Source organism: Panthera leo, chromosome C2, assembly GCF_018350215.1.
Source record: "Panthera leo isolate Ple1 chromosome C2, P.leo_Ple1_pat1.1, whole genome shotgun sequence".
NCBI lineage: Eukaryota > Metazoa > Chordata > Mammalia > Carnivora > Felidae > Panthera > Panthera leo.
In genome coordinates this window covers 35221727-35245229 of record NC_056687.1, presented here as the reverse complement: position 1 = coordinate 35245229, position 23503 = coordinate 35221727, and the positions used below count along the sequence as shown (strand labels likewise).

The window sequence follows — 23503 nt, the reverse complement described above, 5'->3', positions numbered from 1 at the left end:
TAGTAACACTTAAATGGGTTCACTTTCTAAGCAATTATTCATATACAGCAGCTAAATACCTCTCCATAATGCTTGGCCCTATTTCTCTTCACTTCTTCACAATCTGCCTCAGCCACAATCTGGTTCCCAGCTAGAATGTTGCTCTTGTTTACCATCTAGTTCTGTCCTCTGGACTTGGCATTCACATTGGTTTACTCAGCAGGTTCCCGGTCCCCCTCAAGGACTCACTCAGTTTCACACACTGGCCTTCCCTAAAGTGCATCACTTCTGAAAGCACAAAGTCTCTCAGGTCCTGCCAGCCCCAACCAGGAAAATCAACCAGGACCAACCAGGAAATCCTCTACCACAGGGAGAACAGAAAAGTCTTCTGTTTCTTGCTTGAAACGGCCAAACTCATGTTAATCCATCAGGCACATGTCACAATTTTTTTGTTGGGGAGCAGGTTCTTATTGCTCCTGTTGTTTTGATTTCAGTTTATTCCCTCAGTTATTGAAATGATATACAATTTCTCCTTGTAGTATTTCTGTCAATTTTCTTTCAGTCATCCAAAGTTTGCTCACTATAAAGTATGTTTCTGAGCCATCTGCAGCTACAATTCACAGCCCATTTATGTCCAGATCAGCAAAATGTATTTCAGTAGACATAAGTTGAATAATGATGGATTCAGAAGTGACACTAATGGGAATGCTCGAAATATAAGATTTGTTGCCTGTTGCATAGCCAAAAATTACAGCCATATTGAAAATTAGATATGCACGCCACACCAGGCCTCAAATCTTGAAGAGGTTTTTCATCCTAAGATGGATACTAAGAAAATGCTACATGATTTAAAAATGCAATCATTCAAGAACATAGGCCAGACGCTGATGTGACAATTATTTTGTGCAGTTTTCTGTGTTACCGTAGCAGTCACTTCTCTCTAGGAATAAGGTGGTAGAGACCTCCCCAAGAACAGTTCCTAAATGGACCAGAAGCCCAAAATCAATGTTTACCCATGTTTTTAATAGCACTTTGCTTTCAACATTGATTGAGCTTATTGAATACTCCCACTGGCCGTTTAAGGAGCATGTTAAATTGAAAGTTCCCAATGGTGTTACTGAAACCTACAACTAGCAGGCACCCTTGGTTTTTCAGAGAGCCAATGACCCTGAGTATCACCGGTTGCTTAAACCCTTGGCAAGAAGCCACAGGATTTCTGAAATTAGCTGCTTTTCTGGCCTGTTTTTATTGAATTAAAAAAAAAAGCTTTATAGAAAGTAATTACAAAGTCTTTACATTAATTCTAGTAATTAAATGTGACTGCACCTATTATTATTAGCTTCTGTTCTTTTCTGCATTACTAGAGGCAAGGGGAGCTCAACATAAGAGTTTATGCCTAACTGGGCATGAATTATTTAAATCAAATAAATGGACATATTACAAATGTATTCTACTTGAACAACTTGGAAAAAATGAGAATTTTTGTTTTGAGTACAAAGAGACATTAATTTTATAATGAAAGTAAAGTTGTGTGACCAGGTAAAAGAACAATAAAATGACCAAATTCTGCTTCTCCATTCAAGTATTTTTTTTTTTTTTGGCACCAAATACCCAAACATTTAATTTATTCCCTTCATTCCAGTCTCAGGTGTTATCCTTTAAGTACTTGATAAAACTCTAGTGGCATCTTCAGGACCAAGGCTTTGGTGGTCATTCAAAATGGAAAAGATAAATAGTTTAGTTGGTTGTCAGTCTCATACCAACAAGCAGGGTGTTTATAGCAGCAAACGTCACTCTATATAGAGTGGGAGAGAGTCAAGTATTTTTTAAAGATAGGGGCACCTGGGTGGCTCAGTCAGTTAAGCATCCGACTTCGGCTCAGGTCATGACCTCACGGTTTGTGAGTTTGAGCCCAGCATCAGGCTCGGCACTGACACCTCAGCCTGCTTCAGATTCTGTGTCTCCCTCTCTCTCTGTTCCTCCCTCACTCAAACTCTGTCTGTCTCTCTCAAAAAATAAAAAAAAAAAAAATAAAGATAAAAAAAAGACAAAAGTAGCATTGGAAATAGCAAGAATTCAGAAACCAGTAGAACTGGATTCTGTTTCCTAAATTATCTCTACCTTTAATTGGGAAAAATGCACTCTGGAGAAAAAGTATGAGTGTCTTCCCTTTGCCTTCTCTGTATGGTGTTTATGGCATTTTGATTAACACCCATGTATTTAAGAATATCATCCATCTTTTACCAGTGTAGCATAAGAATGATCAAAAAGAATATTTAGAAGAGCTCTTTATATGGTCCTTTTGTAATGGTTGTGTATTAAGTTAATATCTAGAAAGTGATTATCTCTTTCTATGACATCTGCTAAGTCCAGTGTGGAGGAGCATGAACAAATTATTTAATATTTTAACAATTATTTATTTATTTATTATATATCCCCTGCATTTTTGAGCTATTTAAAATTAAAGGGTTTATCATAGTATCCTCATTGGGAGACAGTAGAAGATTTGTAACTTCAGTGGATATATGTTTGTTTCCTTCGAAACACTCATCGTTACTGCTTATTCTTTACTATTGTCCGCAGTTTCTACATGTTATTCCAGGGAGATTAACCTAACTCCCATCTAAGAAAGTAAGCATGAATCCCACTACAACAATCATCACAATCCATTCCCTGGCCACAGAAGAGTAAATTATCAGAAATTATAGTGACGTATCAGAGAGGACAATGTGAGTAAGGTGGCTCAATCAGAGTGAAGCATAGAATCTGTTCAAAATGCTGACCAATCAGGATGGTATATTGGAAAGATGCCCTGCAACCATTTTGCTATTAAAGGGATGCCCTTCTGAAGGTGAACTAAGATAGGAAGTAGGAAGTGTCTTGGAAACTCATGGAACAATAGAGATGCACCCAAGTTTAAGACAAACCTAGATCCTTCTATTTTTGTTGATTCTGTGTGTTTTTTTTTTTAATGAACTGTTAAATCAGTTTGAGTTGGATTATGTCTTTGTAACCAAGATTCTTGACTGTTACAGTAACGGAAACAAATAATAAGGAAATAAGTTACCTGTGAAATGAACAAAACATTTTTAAGCCAAAAGAAATGAATCTTAGCAAATGTTCAGTGATGCGCTAGTTCTCAATCACAGTCCTATGGCACAGTGATGAACTCCAAACTCTCCAGTCATATCAATAAATTTCAGTTAATACATAATACGTATTTTTATGAACTGAGTATGTTCATTGTTTTGATGATACTTAAAACACTGCTAATGCACTAGATAAATTATACTGCACTTCAGTTTAGTCAGTTGCCCTAATCAGGAATTTGAGCTTTAAGGGTGTTCAGTTGCAATTAAACTTAGGAAATCTAAACGGAGAGTAATTGCTTAAAGCACTTCTACTATTCATTTGTCAATCAATACTAAGTCCTTTTCCAAATACCATAATGAATGTTAGAAATATGTTTCTATTGGTGAAATTAGTGGCTTGTTCATCATCATGAGTATTAGCAATGGGTTCTCAGTAAAATTAATAGTGTTCAAAATATGTAAATTGACTAAAATAATTAAAAATCACTACTCAACTTTGCATCATAACGAGAGGATAAAATTATAACAAAACTTGATCATTAGATGGTCTGTGTCCAGCCATTGGATTCAAAATGTCTAATTACTGTTATCAACTAAAAGGAAAATCAAATCAAATCCTATCTCTGCAATATTAGCATGTTTGCCTCATAAAAACATTTGATTCAAGGTGTGGTTGAAGCATCAAAAGTTCAGAGACCTGGGATTTTATTGGACTTCCAAAATAAGTGGCATGAACTATTTTATGTCTATTTGTCAATGGTTGCTTAATAAATTTCTGTGTACATGGCTAGAATTGGCCTAAAATTTTCTTCCCTTTCAAGCATGTAGCAAGACCATAGGGGCAAGAGCCAATTTTCACCTACCTCCAAATTCTCCAGAGGTTATCATTACCCAACAAAAAGAACCTGAGTATTATGCATAACCCAAATGACATAAAGTATTTTACAATACCTATTATTAAAGAAGAATATTTCTCAGAAATAAATATAAAGCAGTTATTTCTCAGAAATAACATTGTGATACATGCACTTGAAGACAGTTTAAAGTGAGACATAACTTATTTCAAGATAGAAGAATTATAATTTTATCAAAGATCATCTAGAGCTGAAAAGTTATAGTTCAATGCTGACACAAAGTTAAATGGAAACTAAATGAAGAACATTAGCCCTGAGACTGTATTTTTGTTTTCTTAAAGGTATTATTATATTAATTTTAAGCTAACTTTTAATGTTTATTTATTTTTGAGAGAGAGAGGGAGAGAGAGAGAGAGCGGGGAAGGGGCAAAGGGAGGGGGACAGAGGAGGATCTGAAGCGGGCTCTGTGCTGACAGCAGAAAGCCGGATGCGGGGCTCCAACTCATGAACTGTGAGCCAAAGTTGGATGCTTAACCGACTGAGCCAACCAGGCACCCCAACTTAATTGTTAAATGAAATTTTCAATTATATACGTAATACAAAAACATTTTCATGTAACAAAAACCAAACTATTGTACATAAGAAAAAAATCACTGCAAATACTACTTTTAATACCACCGATCTAAATCTTCTTATTGGTAACAAATTATTATATGTCACTCAGAATTGTTTTCTATATTTTACACACACATACACACACGCAGTCATGGGAAATTCACATATTATTTAGGAGGAAAGAAGACAACTCACAGAAATATATTCTTTTTAAATCTGGCATTGTCCTAGCAAAGTAGTATACATGATCCCAACCTATTGCATTTGACTTATTTCTATTAATTGATGTTTATTTGCCTCTTTTTCTTTTACAGACAATGCTCTGGTGAATGTCCCTGTGATTTTTTTTCTCCTATGGTTACAGGAGGATTTCTCCTAGCCTCAATTAGAATTGCTGAGTCATAGAGAATGTATCTGTAAACATTTCGTGGCTACTGCCAGTTGTTCTGAGTGCTTCTGCATCAGATGAGAGAGGACCTGTATCCTTACCGACTTCTTTGTCAACACTTGATATTATCATATTTGAATTGTTTGCTGATCTCATGGAGGAGATCAGTATCCCACTCATGTTTTAATGAATAATTCTCTGATCTTGCAAGGTGAAAAACTATTCCATAAGTGTCTTAGTGATTAGAATTTCCTCTTCCATGAATTTCCTGTTCATATTTTTAGCCTAGGGATACTTTCATAGATATTTATAATGGTTACTACACAGCATTAGTAACTAATAATGATTTGCAGCTTGATTGGTGTTTTGACACTTTTAATCCTTTAATTCTATCACATATAAAAAACAAACTAGTGTTTTAAAGGTAAGCTATAATAAATTATTGTGAACTACTGAAGAAATTTAATAAATATTTACATAAATTCACATATCTGTAATAAAAAGTGTACAACCTCCCTGAAGAAGGAATTATGGCAGGCAATCATTAACAGTCCTTTTTAAAAATCTTTTTCTACTTTATATTCAAATGCACAAAAAAGAGTACTCATTTTTTCCTAAAATCCAAACAACAAATCACAGGTATAGGTTTATTTTTCAGAAAAGAATAAATAAACAAAACACAGACATTTCTTATTTGATTGTCAAAAACAGGCACCTAAAAAGAAAAATAGGAATCATAAAAAATATTCAGTGAATTTCATTTCATCCATAGTACAGTAACATCAAAATATGGCTACACAGCATTAGATATGAACTATTTAAGTATTTGGAGTCTTACTTAATTCTAATTTTTCTTCCATGCCTTAAGCACATATTTTAACCTCTCTGGTTTTCATTGTCCTTGTTTGCAAGTGGGAAAATATTTAGCTTGTGTTACTGTTTTAGATTATTGTACCAAGGGTGCAAATTAAATACTTCAAAAATAATTTGAGCAAAACAGAGGCAAAAACTCCTCTTATTGTAATAAAGAGGGTTAAAGAAAAATACTAGGCAATATGCCTTAGGAAAAAAACCAAAAGAACATATTCTCCCTTAACATTTTTAATCTTCATTAAAAATTCTGGATAGAAATTCTTTTTAAAAGATTTAGATATTTAAACATCATGGCTTTCAGGTGTATTCTATCACATTTTATACGAGCACTTCCATGAGACGTTTCTGTCTTTGCATTTTCTCAGAATATTTCACAAAAAAGACACTCTAGTTACTGAAATGTCTTATAGATTTATATAACAGGAATTTATTTATTTTCTGTTATTATTAGTATTATGTTTTATATGACAGGAATTTAAATTTAGGATCTAATTAGAAAATTTTCAACAAGTTTCATGTGTCTCAGTGTTTTCTCTTCATTTTATGAATGTCATTTTCTTAAAAAAAAGTCCAATTCTTTTATTATTCAATACAAAAATATTCAATTTCAACCTATTGCTTTTGTGGTCTCCTAAAGTCATTTTCTTCCTATCTATTGGTTTACATTATCCAATAAAGTACTATGATGAATAAGAAACATGCTGTTTTCTTTTGAAAGAAGTAGTTTGTTGAGTTTTCTTTTGTAAGTTATTCCCCCACCTTTGTTGTAATATATTTATGCTCCCCATTCTGTAGAATTTCTGATTATTAGAATGAATGGTAATATCGTATTTGTCTGAAGAGTATTGATTTATCAATCGTGCATCCATTACTTATAATGCATGTCTCTGGCTGTTCAGAGTGATTTCCAAGGAAATTCACTGTTTTAGAACAGTTTTAAACAACATAAATAAAAATTCCACCCTATGGGTCAATATACCAAGCTGATATCTCTATAGATTTTCAGGAAAATGATTGGGGGATTTGTGAAATTATTTTAAGTCATGCCCACCCCCCATGTATTTTGTCTAACTCTCAATAATGCATTTGGTTGGAAAATCTTTGACTATGCCAAGAACTTATAAAACAGCTAGGAAAGTTATAGAAATAGATTTTGATTGGGACATGGAAAATATAGGTATGAATTAATTGATGACCTTTTAGTTTTACTTATTTAAATATAAAGTTAATATCAGTTAGAAAATTAAACCCTCATTTGTACCATAAATTAATAACAAATTATTAGAGGAAAATTACAAAAATATAATGATGTCTTTATTCTTTGCTGCTGATTGACCTTCATTAAGTTTTGTTTCCTGGGTAGGGTGCTTCAGATCCAGGAATGATGATTCATGAATTCTGGAGACTGGTATTTTCAAGCAACACGATTTTAGAAATATAGCATTATATCACATCAAAATATCCAACCAAGGATGAATAGTTACCCTAGCACTTTAAACAAAGGAAGTAATATTCCCTAATGTTATGTGTAAATTGTCCTTGTCATAAATTTAGTTCTCATGTAGGATGTTCTTGAACAAAAAGTTAAAAAATTATACTGCCATTACTCCCTATATAAATGATTTTTTTTAAGCACATTATATTGTCCCATAATAGGGATGGTTGTTTTCTTTCAGATTTTTCCTAAAATTTTAAATTAAGCTTCATTTATTTTTATTTTATTTTACCTTATATACGTATGTTTATATTTATTGTAATCTTATTTTATTTTTGCAAGAGATAGGGAGAACCTGGGAAAAGGTGCATATGCTATAAACTAACATGTTTGCCACAATCATTTGTGTTATTCAGAAATAAAAATAGCATATTATTTTTCAGATGTTTTCAATGCTAGATGTTTAATTACAGCACTGATGGCAGCAACCCATATATAATTTTTCTTATTCTTTTTTTTAACGTTTATTCATTTTTGAGAGAGAGAGAGAGAGAGACAGACTGTGAGTGGGGGAGAGGCAGAGACAGAGAGAGAGACACAGAATGTGAAGCAGGCTCCAGGCTCTGAGCTGTCAGCACAGAACCCAACGTGGGGCTCTAACTCAGAGACCATGAGATCATGACCTGAGCCAAAGTCAGACGCTTAACTGACTAAGCCACCTACATGCCCCTACTGAGTTACGTTTCTCAAACAACCCACAGTCCAATTTGTGTAATTGGGACTCGAACTCATTGGTACACATTATATATTTTGACTTATGTCTTTTGCTTGAATTAAGAAAGGTGATAATAATTTTTCTACATAAGTCTCGAAGCATGATAGATCTCACAACAAGACCTGAAGAAAAACAACTCCAAATTAAAAGTAGTATCATTATGATTTCATTTCAGTCAGAATGTCTTGGGAGGTTTACTAGAAGAAATATACTTTTCTGGTATGCTTTTTTTTACTTTTCCTCAAAACTTTTCATTATGTGATAAGAAATAAAGATAAAAATGTTCATTTTTAAAGCCCAATTTTTCTATATTTGTGTTGTACTCAGACACACACAAAAAAGGTTTTAGAGACAGAAAATATCATTCAATGAACTTCTATTCATATCCCAGGAGTCCTCTGCTAAGTTGTGAAGAACAAAGCAATTAGTATGAGCCTAGTTTAAGGCAGCACACCATACAAAAAAGGAGACAGGTTTATAAACAACTATGCTACAATATAAGTGCTAACCCAGAACTATGACTAAAGTAGTTATAGGGAATCACAGGGAAAGAAATAAATTAATCTCTGAGTGGAAAGAATGAGATTGTTAAGACTTCATAGAAGAGAGGATATTTGCACTGGGACTTGAAGGGTGACCAGAAATTTGTCAAGTGTAGAAAGGATAAGAAGCATAGGCAAAGGAAAAGGCATGAGTAAAGACATCTAGATGCATAGGGCATCTGGGGTCAGAGATCCACTTGGGGAGAAGTTATAAAAATGAAGCCAGATTGTGAATGGTAATGAATTCATTTGGGCTATGATGAGCCAGAAAAGAAATGACATGTTTTGATAAATGATCATAATTACTGTGGATATTGGAAAGGAAGAAGGAGTGGAAGCACGGATGCCATTAGGAGGCCACTGAAATAATATGAACAAGAGATGATATCAACTGGATGAAGACAATTAGAATTAGACAATTAGAATGTCAATGGGTTTTTAGAGGCATTTTAGGCATTAATTTACAGAACCTTGGGTAAAATTCTTCTACAGAGTGAAGAAGAGGACTCAGAAATCATAGGTGTATCTGTTGGGCTCCTAGGTACAGTTACATTAACTGAAATAAGAATCCAGGAAAAGGCATTTGTGAAGGTGAGGAAAAGAGAATATACTTATGGTTGAACTTGATGCACTTGACAAGACTATACATGGCATCTATAAATGATGTTTGGATAAATAATGAGCCTTTAAAAACTATGTGAAATTTTCTCAGAGCTACAAGGGAAAATCATCTGTCCATGAAGAAAAAAAAAAATAGGAACAGTCTTTACACACGCTGTGGAAAAATCTGACTCCCTCATACTTGACCTTCCCATCAGTCTGAACTTCTTGATGGCTCCTACCCACTGAGATCCATGCCGCATTGCTCCTCCTTGTTTTTTAACCACATTTCATCAGTGTGAGATACTTTGTTTTGCTTTTCTTTCTCTCTGAAACTACATTTCCTCCTTCAAAATCTAATTAAGCAGCATGTCCTCAGTTAAGAGTTTCCCAATCTCTTTTCTTCCTATGTTGCTTCAATATTTTGCATTTTTACTGTTACTCATATTGTTTACTTACATGCCTGCTTCTTTTGTGAAAATAATGGAACGTGCAGTCTACCTCTAACCTTTTTTTCCAAACTGCTGTGATCGTTATCTGCTAATCTCCATGGAGGGCTTGCAGACTATGGATAAGAGCTTTGCTTGCATTTTTTTTTTAATTTCACACACACACACACACACACACACACACAACACACACACACACACACACACAAACACACACAGACACTATCATGTTGGTATTATCAGTCCCATTTTATACATGAAAAGACTAAGGTTTCCAGATATTAGGATAAATTACTCATATCCATAAAGATAGTAAGAGATATTAACAGACCAAATAGTCCATATGGTCTCAAAATTCTTATTCTTAATTTCTATTCTTGCCACACATAACAATGTCTGGCACTAGGTAGGCACTATATAAATCTTGTGGAACAGAATATAATTATCATATCACACTATATTACATTACATTATATTATTGTTATATTACATTATATTATATTGTGTTATATTTAATAAGATATGATAAGTCAGGATTATTTTATCATCATGATTAACCATTTATAGGTTAATCACCTAGCAGTAAATCTGATTCATTTTCAGTTATTTCAGGCAAAACAATAAAAAGACAGCAATGAATCATTTACTCAAAAAACAACATGAAAATGAGAACATTCTAATAAGCAAAGCTATATCGATCTGTGGTTTTCTTAAAATAGAATTTCCAGATACAGGGGAAGTGTTAGTAAAATGTTTTATTTCAACAATTTGGTAATTTGTATAAAGGAAAGTTACAGGCAGACCTCATTTATAACTCAGCAATTGCTCCATTGTAGAGATAACCTAAAAGGTTACTACTTGTTATAATATATACATGCAGACAAGAGACTAGGGCTTAGGTTTTAGCAATGCATTCGGATTGTTATTGTACTTTGTGCCTATTACATCATGTTAGTCATTGGCATTGTGCTGCTGAAGGAAACTTTCATATTAAAAAAAAAAAAAATATATATATATATATATATATATATATATATATATATATATAATATATATATTAGAATTGTTTCTTGAGAAATAATCAAAGCTAGACAGAGGAAAATTTTTCCTTCCCTGTAGACTAGAATAAGAATTATATTATCATGAGCTCAACAGAAAGAATCAATTCGGAGAGTAGTGAATTGTTACCTTTATGAAAATCTACTGTATCTAATCATGTATTAAAATACAGTTTAAGTACGTAACACAAAGGATGCTAAGGAGCTATGATATTCCCAGCATCACTCTTTATGCCATTGTACTGTGAGTCACATAGCAAAAAGAGTGGTAATACATGGCATTTCAGGATCAAAATTAAAGGACATATAATTAATAGAATCTCACACACACACACACACACACACACACACACACACACACACACAGTCGAATCTTTGCAACCAATAAGCAGATTCTGTGGTTTCTAAAAGATTGACAATATTGTCTCCTAGTTCTGTTTTGTACTGTGACCAAGCATTTTCTCAGGCTGTCTTGTTCCATACCTAGTTTGTGGGTATTGAAGTAATTCTAAGTACTTTTAATCATCAAATCAATTTAATCATACTCAAGTAATTTTTTTCTGAAGTAAGCAGAAATAGTCTTATTTTGTACTAGTAACAATAAGCCTATAATTGGACTTTACAAAGAGATTAGCTAGCTACAGGTCAACATTGTTAGTGGTAGATTTTACACTTTCACATGAGCTGATCTCAGGTTTACTTTCAAAGACAACTCACTGGGTTGAACAGGGTCACCATGGAAGTTTGAAAAGAAAGATCAAGGAAATAACACATGTATATCCATTTTCAAAGTACATTCACTTTTTGTATAGTTGTATTACATACACATATACAATAGTCACTGGGGAAGATCAGTTAAAATTGGGCATTTTAATTTGGGGAGGGGACAGGGGTAATTCTAAAAAAATGGAACTTGTTAAATATAAATTTAATGCCCATAATCTGTTCATCAAATTTTCATGAAAAATAGTTCACTGATACTCAGACATCATTTTGATAGATACTGTAAGAAAATAATCAATATTGCAACTCTGTAACGAAAATTGATTTTTTCAATACTGCAGTTTCTATATTAAAAATGTATGAAAAATGCTTTTAAAATCATCGATATACTTATACATATATACTAATATATGTATATGTACATACACAAATATATATATGTATACACATATAAATATCTATGCATAGTGATTTACTTTTGTTTCATTTTTATTTATAATATACACATATGTAGTATAAATGTTCAACACTTTCTGTGCAGTGATTTTTATTTCTTTATAAGTCAGGATTATCTTTGTGGTAACTCTGACTAAACCAGAATAATGAAATAGCCTACCAGCTTTTCCCAAAACCACTCCTAGTAAATGTTTGCTTACAATAATACAACAGCATCACAATATTTGCTAAGGAATTATATACACTTGTCATTTTCTCTCTAGCCTCAACCTCCTACGGGAAGAGAATTCTGGTTTGCATCAGAAAATTAATAGTGTAACATTATTGGCTACCTTCCCTGAATATCATCACTAGCTCAAAGCTAGGAACAAATATGAGAACCCCAGTATACATAATTCAATCTAGCACAAAGAATATGGTAATCAAAGAACATTTCTTCCTTTTAGCACTGTTTCCTCAAATGATACTGGCTGGGGTGATGAAATTTTACCTGATTGTGAACTCCTCTGAATAGTCCCTTGTTTTGGAAGGTGAAGCAAGACTGGGGTATGATACAAGTTGTCATGAAACCGTCTCAGGTACAGACTTTGAGAGACAGAGGGTAAAGAGTACATTAGAAGGCTTCCATGATATCTGGAGTGCCTGAGTGGCTCAATGGTTAAGTGTCAGACTTTGGCTCAGGTCACGATCTTAGGGCTCGTGAGTTCAAGCCCTGTGTCCAGCTCTGTGCTGACAGCCTGCTTCAGATTCTGGGTCTCCCTCTCTCTCTCCCCCTCCTCTGCTCATGCTCTATCTCTCAAAAAATACATGTTTAAAGAAAAGATTTAGAAGGCTTCCATGATAATAATTCCATGAGGTTGGAATAGGAAAGTAATTAGGATTCAGCAGAAAATTGGAATTTTTAAAAGCTACATTTGGCTAAATTATTTTTTTTTTCCTTAGTTCTCAGCAACTTCATTATAACAGTGGGAGAGTTAGAGGAAACAGTGAAGTAAAAGAATCCTAGAGCCGAGAAACCCCAGACATTGCATCAGTTTCCTAAAACTAATTATCTGCAATTTATTAATATACAGATACATAGTAGGTAAATTTGCCATACAAATATCATGTTTTTCAGGTATAAAAACTTTACAGAGGTCCTTATCTATACAAGTATTTCTCAAATACCAATTAATGTTCCTAAAATTAACAGATAGTCTTTATGCTTCTAATGGCTGATATTTACAAACAAGATATTTACAAACTAAAAACACTAAATCATACAGTGAGTTTATTTAAAAGCAGAACATATGAAAGTAGAAAATCCTTATTATGGCTGAGTATTTCCACAACCATTTCAAAATGTTTTTTCTCCTTTTTTTTTGCATATATGGAAATTTGTCCTTTGTTCCTCTTTGTACTTTATATTGCATGGTGCTAATATTTAATTCAATCACAAAGAATAACTTAAAAAAGACCAAGACTTTTTACTTTATTCTCCTAAAATTTTTACACACATTCTTTGAACTTCCAACTTGACAAAATGTTAGAGACATAACAACCCTAAGGAACAGATAAAACTACATTTTCATTTAATAGAGTATCTTGTCTAAGTTCATATAACCAGTGAATATAACTAAATTCAAATAGTCTGGCTATAAAATCTACACTCTTTTGTATTACTATAAAAAGCCTACATTAATAACCACCATTTATATATATCCTATGTAGTATGTAGTCATGTGTTTTTATTATATTTCCCCTTGATTTATGTCATCCCAGTTCTACAAATTGAGATTTGAGAGTTAGAGTCTTCAACTGCAAGTGATTCAGTGAAAGTTCCGGTAACTATCCCAGTTTCTACTTCTACTAAGAAGTTTTCAATCAAATGAATGAATACATTATTGCATTTCTAAAAACTTAGTTACTGAGAAGATACATTTTTATTTGTCATTAAAGATTTTTCTTATGTTAAATTGTTTAAATTCTGCAGTGTTTTTCTTTTTACTTTGAGAAGTCCATCCATAGTTGCAGAGGAACAATGGCCATGGAGAAGAGTGGCAACAGTCAACATTTTGTGGAAATGATACATGGGGACTATTTCAGAGATCTGGGCTGCTACCCAGACTATTATAATAAAATTAGGTGCACTGAAGTGCCTTAGGGCAAGGATATCCATCTGAGTATGGGCATACTTTGACAGGCAGACAGACAAAACCCTAACTTGGAATGCAAGTAGCATGAATCACAATTTAAATGCTGGAAGAGCTCATCTATGCTAAATTGCTAAAGACAGACTGTGCTGAGGAGGAGGTAATTGTAAGGAAGAACTAATTTTATGTTAAAATGAGTTACATATATTTTGAGGACAATAACTAAAATAATTGTCCTGGCAGGCTAATATCATTATAAAATATAAAAAGAAAATAGTAGTACAAAAGATTCCTATGCTGTTTGATAATTAAACACCTGGAGAGTGAAGGAATAGTTATTTATAACATACTCATTAGACATTAAAATTACAGACTGGAAAAATAGTTCAAATCGAGTAATAAAGTAACGAAACACAATGGAGAAGAATTGGAATACCATGTTTCTTCCCCTTCATCTCCCAAGCTCTCTTAAGGAAACTCTAACATAATTATGATTCATCCCCACTTTAGGTCAGTAACAGTCCATTAAGAGATCACTTGCATACCGTACCTTGGGTTATCTTAAAGCCTTGCAGCAAACACATCTATCCCCAAATTATGCTTATCATTCTAGAAATATCTTTTAAAATTCAGTCCCTCCCATCCTTCCTCAAAATCAAGACTATGAACCAGCTCTCTATGTTGTACCCTACAGACTGCAAGGAAGGAGAAACATTTTTACCCAGCACATAAGCTGATAATCATGATGTTTTAGTAGCAAAGTAAGATCCTAGGGAAAATTTACAAGAATTTTTAATCATGAGTAATACCTGAATACAAACACAAACCTGAGATAAAAAAAAATTCAATACAGTGTACTGATATGCTGCATATATGAATAGTCTTCAAATAGATATATTTAGGTTATTTAAATGTTTGTTCAAGTTAGGAAAACAATTTAATTCCTTTGCATGTAACAGAATTAAGCCTATAAAAAATTTATTTTTTTACTGCTAGGAGGAGTATCATGTGGATTTCCACTTTTACATTCTATAATTATAGAGTATGACTAGATATTAAAGTGCTTAGATACTTCCTGTGGGGGATGAGGTTAGAGTATAAATGAGAATTAAGAATGAAAACTACATTAATATTAATTTGACAAGGAAAGTAGTCTAATTTACTAGTGACTTTTTTTAGAGAGGACAGATTCACTTTCAAAAGAACTTGTAAACATGAAGAATATTTTTAATTTTTAAAAACAAAGTAATTCTATTTACTTTATGATATGGATTTATAATTTTAGACGTCAAGCTTTCATTTCTCTTCCTATTCTTCTAAAGGTTGGATATACATAAAGTAGAAAACCCTGGGAAGCATATTTAGAAGGCTTTATATTTATTTTTTACAAAAGCAAACAATATATGCATGCTATTGCCCTGGATTGTAAAGTACTCATTAATCATATTTGTAAGAAAGATGGGAAAAACTTCCATGTCATTGGATTCAGATAAAGAAAACCCATAATATTTCTCTGATAGATAATAACATAATCATAAATTCTGCAGCACCTACATAAATCATTTGGGTAAATTATTCTTTCAAATGTAATATATTATGCTCAAAATCTTCTGTTAGCTAGTCTACAATTAAGAGACTGATTTTTCTTTTTCAGTGCAGCTCATATTTTCATATGCTTTATTTAAATAAAGTAATTCTTGATGCTGAAACATATATTTCAATATAAACATTCTGTTCTTTCTATTAAAGATTACATATGATTTTTCTAAATAAGAGTATAGTACATTAAAATATATTATTTTCACCGCAGCTTGTAATCAGCACTTCAGAATAAAGTGAATATGAGTGTTTCTTATTATTTTATATTAAAGTAAATATTAAGAATTCTGTCAGCAATAAAGTTTCTCTATCTTATTTACCCTAGCTTTGATCTATACTTATTATAAACATTAGTGTGTCAGCTAGAATAAAGCTTGAAGATTTTTTTCTCTTTTATTTAAATGTCTTATTAGTAAGTTAAATTCAAATCTAAATGTGGTTCATGCACAATTTTGGCAGTTCTCTCCTAATACTTTATCAAGACTTATATTTTGGATTGGTTATTGTTTTCACCACTCCATAATTAAATTTTAATTGGCTATATGACAGTAAAATGGTACCTTTTCTATGAAAATGAGAGATTATGTGGCCAGTTAGTGCCTTTGAGACTTTTTTCTACAGCTAGTCCTCTTAAGATGACAGAATCAAACACGTTTTCAGTTAAAACTTGGTTAGCAAGTATATTCAAAAAGAATGACTTTACTACTAAAATTCGAAACACACTGTGAGTGTATTGTTTATTTTTGTAATGGTGTACGAGTGGTATTCATTTGAAATATGTTTAAGTGATATCTATTTCTGTTTCTTTTGATGAAATATGCAGGAATAAGTTTCAATGTCTTGACAATAGCTCTTCCTATGATTCACTCGTTGAGTCAGATGTCTTAACTACGCTAAAAACAAAAACACAAAAAAATACATACAGACCTACAGATGTAAGAACATCCTTTTCTCCATTGTCTCCTCAATATGCGGGTGGAGAATGACTTTTCTGCTGTATTTAGCAACAGATGTAAGTTGATGAGCTTCCCAAGTCCCCTGGTGAAATGAATTTTTCTGAAATACTTTTTGTTCCTTACAGAATAATAATATATTTTTTCTTCTAAATTACTCCTTATTCTTTCATACACTACACATTGAACTACTGTGCAATAAGTAGCTGCAATTTTTTTAATGAAAATTCTGGGCACTAAATATAGGTGAAAAGATGCATTGCCTTATGCAACAGTATCATAGCAACCAAAGTTCTAAACTAAAGCAATCAGAATGGCAAAATGATGTAATCCGGACAAGTATATCAGAACAAGTAAGAATGACAATAACAAATTGCCACCAAACTCTATCAGTTCACACTCCACACCAAGATCCCTCATGAAGAGATAATTTTCATTCCCTGGATTTCAAATATCCCCACTCCTGGATTCTAGAATGGTGGAGAATATAGTGCTGGAAGCTTATGTGTCTCCAACTATGACCTAATTTAAGACGGAAGGATCTAATTGATACACATATGCCAAAGTAGCCACTGTATTTTTCATACGTATAAACAAAATGCTTTTCTAATGGGGAAAAATACCATGAAAGACAAAGCCAGACACTTCATTTAACAGTGTCTATTAATGGGGAGGGGAGGGGAAGCTGTATAAAGGAAAAAGTGGCTCCTGGAGAGAAAAGTGCTTCCCTCTCTTCATTTTAGACCTCCAGTTAGTTCACTTTGTTTTTTTCGCAAGCCATACTTTACAAACTAAACATTCTTTTGGAAAATGAGTTTAAACACATTGGCAGCCAAAGAAAGGAAGCATAGAGGGGTAAGTGTATAAGATAAAAACAATGAAAGCATTCCAAAATGTAGTTAACAAACCGAAGGTAGCCATAGCTATTTAGAAGCAAGGAAAACAGGCCCATTTCCAATATGTCTCAAGCAATAAAAAAAAAATCTAGCACTGATTTAATTTTCCTTTTCTGACTCTCTAGAGACTCAAGATACATCTGCTACATCGGTTTAGAATGATGTAGGGTGACACAATTACCAATGATCAAGCAGTCACAAATAGCCAAGAACCTTAAACTTTATCTCTGTTTGAGTGTTTTGTTTTTCTATTTACAAAAAAAAAAAAAAATGTTTCAATTAACTGAAATGTTAATACTACTAACAAAGTGACTCCATTGTCAAACATACTTTGTATCAAGATTTGTTAATTGTTACAAGATAGGGCATTGGTACAAATATATTACCAAATACTGAGTAAAACAATTTAGGTATGCCAGGAATATGAAAAACTAACTGGAGAGTCTAGAGACACCAAAGTGCCCCTAAAAACACTTTTAAATATGATTGTAGTCAACTTCTTTTTTGAAATTTCCAAGATGTCTTCCACTTTCACCTTGAAACACTTTCCTTTTTTCAGTCTGTATCACTTTTTTAATGTTGTTTTTAGGCATTTTTTTTCACTGTTTTTAGCCATTATTCTTAGTATTCTAGGTGGGTTTCTGTTGGCAAACCATTCCATAAATATTGGTGTTCCCTGAGTTTCTGCCTTCTGCCTTTCCCCCTTGTTATTATTGTTTCATGTACTACTTTTCAGCAACCTTACCCGTAGTCACAATTACAAATATTGTGGTGACTTTCTACCGGATATTTTTACCCTACTGACTTACAAGTCAATTTAATTTAAGTGTCCTTCATTGCACTAGTTACTTAACCTGAAAAAATCTCTCCTTTCCCTGTATTTGTCACTTTGGTAGAGGACTCCACAATCAATTTGGTTGCTCAAACTGGAAACATAGGTGAGAGATTCATTTATTTTCTTTAACATTTATATTGGAGTCCTTATGCTTCTGTGTCCATCTATTTCAGTTCTGTCTTGTCTTAGCCATTATTACCCTCTTTGTTTTAACTTTCTTACCTTGACTATCATCATTTCCTTTAGAAAAAAACTTCATGTTTCACATGTCTTTAATTTTAACATGGTTTCGAACTTATTCTCCACTCTCCCCAACCCACAGCCAGATGGATGTTTCTAAAATGCATAATTATGATACTTCTCTACTTTAAATTTTTTCAATGCTCCACTTGCATATAGGATAAAGTTCAAATGCCTTTGCATAAAATATAATGCTCTTTGCCACAGTCATCCACAGTCATACAGAGCAATTTGGTTTTCCCGAAATAGACTACATAATGTCTTCTACCTGTTTCTTATGACTTTAATGACCTTTTACATGCATCCAGGCTGATTTACAAATATAAAATCATCTTTTGAATCGCAACTTATTTGACATCTAATCGAGGGAAACACTCTGGCATATCTAGACAGTTAAGTCTCTTCCTCTTTTGAGATTCCATAGTCACTTAATTATGGCCTTTCATAATAGTTACTGCATCATCAGAATTTACAGTATTGTACTGTGTGCTATCTAACTATGCTGTGTGTATTTTTAGTGGTATCTTAATAAATTATGTTGAAGAAAGGAAGAGAAAGTTAGATGAAGAAAGGAAAAACTAAAGCCAAAAGGAGTCTTGCCATTAATTCCAATTTCAGGATTGCTCTCGGATCTCATCAAATTCTACTAACTTATAAATGTTTGATATCATTTTTATTGCATACATGCATTGTGGTGGCTAATTTTATGTGTCATCTTGTTTGGGCTATGGAGTGTCCAGACATTTGGTCAAACGTTATTCTGCAGGTGTCTATGAGGGTGTTTCTAGATGACACTAGCATTGGGATGTGTAGACTGAGTAAAACAGATTGCCTTTCCTAATATGAGCAGGCTCCACTCGATCAGTTAAAGTCTTGGATAGAAAAAGAAGGCTGAAGGGCACCTGGGTGGCTCAGTCAGTTAAGCAACTGACTCTTGATTTCTGCTCATGACATGATCTCACGTGTCATGAGATTGAGTCCCACGTCCAGCTCTGCGCTGACAGCTGGAGCCTGCTTGGGATTCTCTCTCTCCCCACCTCTCTCTGCTCTTCCTCTGCATGTGCACTCTCTCTCAGAATAAATAAATAAACTTAAAAACAAATTAAGACTGACACTCTCATCAATAAAAGGGAATTTCTTCCCACCTGCCTGTCTTGAACTAGAATGCCATTTTGTGTGTGTGTGTTGTTTTGTTGTCTCTGGACTTGAACTGAAACATTGACTCTTTCTGAGTCTTCAGCTTGTATGTCTTTGGACTGTAACTATACCTTCTCTCCTGGGTCTCTAGCTTGCTGACTGCAAATGATAGGACCTATCAGCCTCCATAAAGGCAGGAGCCAATTCCTTATAATAAGTCAACCCTCCCACCTAGATATAGATATATACATTCTATTGATTCTATTTTTCTGAATAATCTTGACTAATATACACATGCACATAAGGATTAAAATGTACAAATATGACAAAGGGACATTTTGAATGTATCACACTGAGACTAAAATATAATCAGTTTAGGGGCGCCTGGGTGGCTCAGTCGGTTGGCAGCCGACTTCGGCTCAGGTCATGATCTTGCGGTCTGTGAGTTCGAGCCCCGTGTTGGGCTCTGTGCTGACAGCTCAGAGCCTGAAGCCTGTTTCGGATTCTGTGTCTCCCTCTCTCTGACCCCCCCTGTTCATGCTCTGTCTCTCTCTGTCTCAGAAATAAACGTTAAAAATAAAATTAAATTAAATTAAATTAAATTAAATTAAATTAAATTAAAATAAAATAAAATCAGTTTTTTAAGCCACAAGAATTAATAACTCATAATGGCTACTTGTTTCTGTCACTGTGAATTTTAGAAAGCAAAGGGGGAAATGTGCACAGGGACACTGAAGAAAAGAAAGAAAACAATTCTCTGATTTGACCATATTCCTATATCCTGAATCATCTTAAATCATTTAAGCTACTCAATTTTCTTAAGTTTTGTAATGAAGTATTTTTCTCCTGGGAAGATATATGTACATAATTTCACAGGAACTTTCCTTTGTTCCTTTAATGCAAGTGAACACAGCTTCCCATATTGTATAAACGTTTTTGCTGCTTTGTTTAAAAACTAACTCTACAAAGTGCCGAGATTTCAGAGGGGTCTATAGTAAGATCACTTGGTTATATCTGGTAGCCAGAGTAGTTTAAGGTTTATGTCTACGAGAATGTGCTAGAATTGAAGGACTTGAAAAAACAGCAAGCTGAATAAGAAAATGATGAAGTAAACACCATTACTTCTCTGACTAGATAAAAAGAATAAATATGAACTTCCTTATTAATTTTTTTAATGTTTATTTATTTTTGAGACAGAGACAGAGCATGAGCAGGGGAGGGGCAGAGAGAGAGGGAGACACAGAATCTGAAACAGGCTCCAGGCTCTGAGCTGTCAGCACAGAGCCCGACGCAGGGCTTGAACTCACAAACTGTGAGATCATGACCTGAGCTGAAGTCGGACGCTTAACCGACTGAGCCACCCGGGCGCCCCTGAACTTCCTTATAATTATACTTGTGATGGATCATTATAATCCAGGCAAGACAGGGAAATATAGTAATATTAATTGAATAATAAAAATAAATAGTAGGTAATAGTAAGTAATAATAGTTAATATTGACTGAGTGCTTACCATGTCCAAAAACTAATGTCAATTTATTTTATACATGCTAACTAATTCAGTCAACAATACCTTTAATAGATAATACAACTATTGTCCCTGCTAGAGAGACAAGTTGTCTAAGGCACAGAGAAATGAAGTATTTTTTTTTTTAACTCAGTAAGAAGTAGAGACCAGGCTGAAATTCAGGGCCTGTGTCCTCATCTCTATTCAGTTCTACTGCTTAGATCATAACAGGTCTGCCAGGGAGTTACCTAACCACAAAGGCGAATTATAGGACAGAGTACTCAGTTTTCAGGGTTCCAAATGCAATATGTATTTAAATATTATTACAATAAATGAGTATAATGGAACCAATTATCCATTGACGTGATTAAACGGTGAAATGTAAAGTGTTTCCATTTCCACTAACGTATATTAATCTCAGATGGAAATTTATTATTTTATTTTAAAGGACCCTTTCTGCAACTCATGTTGCCAGCACTACACGGATATATAATAAATAGTTAAGAAAGATTCACCAAATGAATAGTCTGTAAAGAGTGCCAATTTGTGGTAGTTTCTCCTCATTAAGATGTCTGCCCCAAAGTACAAAGAAGTAGACAAATTGCTATTTATATGACGAGCTGCTGACAGCATTGTGTGGCAGGGAATTCTGTGACCAGAGGGCAAGAAGAAAGTGGCAGGTAGAGACAGACCACAAGAGAAGCACAAGAAATTTCAACTGTAAGTGCATTTGTTGAATTATCTACAATTCTGTCTGACTTTCTGTTCTGAACAAATATGGGAATGGAAGTGACAATAAATGAGTTTGCCATGTTGCTGAGAGAACCCTGGAAAACACAAATATTGCAAAACATTTCTAGAAACAAGGATCCAAAGTACAAATCCAAGGGGCACTCAGAGAGCAAACATGAGATCTGAAGTAAATACGCTTCAGCAGAGTGGAAAAAGAACCTGACAACAAATTCCCATAGTCCTAGCTTTGTACACATCCAAGACTTTCACAAAGGCCTTGCACATAAATTTTTAAGGACCCTTTTATGTGAATTATTTCTGATTTGAGTTGGTGGCGTATTCTAGAGTGAAATGTAATCCTAATACCCTTGGCCAGTGAAACGTGAAGAAGTAGAACTAAACTTATAGTGAAATAAGAAGCTAATTGTCTTTTTTTATTTTTTTTAAATTTCTTTTAACGTTTATTTATTTTTGAGACAGAGAGAGACAGAGCATGAACGGGGGAGGGGCAGAGAGAGAGGGAGACACAGAATCCCAAGCAGGCTCCAGGCTCCGAACCATCAGCCCAGAGCCCAACGCAGGGCTCAAACTCATGGACCGCGAGATCATGACCTGAGTTGAAGTCAGACGCTTAACCGACTGAGCCACCCAGGCACGCTGAAGCTAATTGTCTTAAATCTTAACATTGTCACTGAGCCAAATCTACTGTTAGCTTTCTATGCTACATAACAAACTACCACAAATTTAGTGGTTAAAACAACACACATTTCTTATTGCACAGATCCTGTGTCTGGAGTCCTGCCATGGCATAGCTGGGTCCTCTTCTTAGGATTTCACAAAGCTGAAACCAAGGTGGTACAGGGCTCATTCTCACCAGAAGCTTGAATAGGAAAAGAGCCTCCAAGTTCCCTCAGGTTATTGGCAGGCCCATTTCCTTGCAGCTACAGAACTCATGGCTGCTTTCTTCTTGAAAGTCAGCAGAAGAATCTCCTCTGCTTTGGGTGTTGAACTTCTAGACTCTCTTCCAAAGGGCTTACCTTTTGATTAACATCAATAATCTCCCTTGATTCATATATCCTTTTATTAATATAAAGTCAGTTGATTTGGGACCCTCACATATCTACATAATCCCTTCACTTTCTTCACATTTTTTTTTTTTTTTTTTTTGGTTGGAAGGAATAACAGACTCAGGGGAAATGTATTGCACAGTGTGTGCATGATTGGGGGTTATTTTAGGATTCCTCCTACCTATATCTACCATGACAAGTGGAGTAACCAATCAATACAAAAGATTATCATCTCTACATTCTTTATTACAAGGATCAGGACTATCCTGGGTCACAAAATGGAAGCAGGTTCAAGACCTAATTTAGTGCTGAGAGAAATTCAACTAATCATTGTCTTGAAAATTGCCAGACTAAAGAGTAAAAAGCTTCCTACCTTTAATCCTAAACCATAGTACTCTTTTCTTGTCAAACCTCCCAATTAAGTCCCAAATATAATAAAATATATTCTGAATTTCATGGTAGCAGAAAATACTCAGAACACTCTTAAAACACGCCTTTGTTCATTGTTAGCTTCAAATACTCTTGTGTCACCAATGGATTATATCCTTTTGTAAATACAAGTTTCCAT

General features: G+C 33.9%; 1 long non-coding RNA gene across 1 annotated transcript in view; it reads right to left on the bottom strand.

The window, feature by feature from the left end:
* LOC122198467 overlaps positions 1-16735 on the bottom strand; it is an 85557-nt gene extending 68822 nt beyond the window's left edge. Inside the window, exon 1 of the long non-coding RNA XR_006192995.1 lies at positions 16498-16735. This is a non-coding gene — a long non-coding RNA (uncharacterized LOC122198467). The remainder of the gene's footprint in view (positions 1-16497) is intronic.
* Positions 16736-23503: the final 6768 nt, after the last annotated feature.